The following is a 659-nucleotide window of genomic DNA, read 5'->3' as shown; positions in this document are numbered from 1 at the left end:
CCACTACTACTACTACTACTACTGCTACCACCACCACCACCACTACTACTACTACTACTACTACTACTACTACTGTGATGACAATACAACAACCATCGCTGCGATAACAACAGCAACAACCACAAAACTGACGGTATCAACACCAGTAACGGATTATAACGACAAGAAGAAGAACAACAACAACTATATGGCAGCAAAAAAAACTTCAATAACAACAATAACAATGCCTAGGACAAAGACTACAAAAAAAACAAAGACAAAAACAAAAAAAAACAACTACAACGATGACAAACAAAATGACTATAACAAAACAGCCAGCAAATCAAGAGTGATTCACACCCGCCGCCGCCGATGTACAAATTCAACTTTGCATCCATTCCAAAGCAAAATAATTCAGAAATATTTGTTTGGCGTTACAGTAGTTCATCTCTCAGGGGTTGTTTAGAAGAATTCCTCGGTGGCTGGTTTGTTGTTGTTGTTGTTGTTTGTTCTATAGATTTATTTGTTTAGTCATTTCTTTATTTTTTTTTCTTTATTTACTTATGTATCTTTTTTTCTTTATTTTTTTTTATTTGTTTAGTCATTTCTTTATTTTTTTTTCTTTATTTACTTATGTATCTTTTTTTCTTTATTTTTTTTTTATTTAGTTCCTTCCGTTC

Source organism: Octopus bimaculoides, chromosome 2 (assembly GCF_001194135.2).
Source record: "Octopus bimaculoides isolate UCB-OBI-ISO-001 chromosome 2, ASM119413v2, whole genome shotgun sequence".
Classification (NCBI taxonomy): Eukaryota; Metazoa; Mollusca; class Cephalopoda; order Octopoda; family Octopodidae; genus Octopus; species Octopus bimaculoides.
This window is presented reverse-complemented; position numbering follows the sequence as displayed.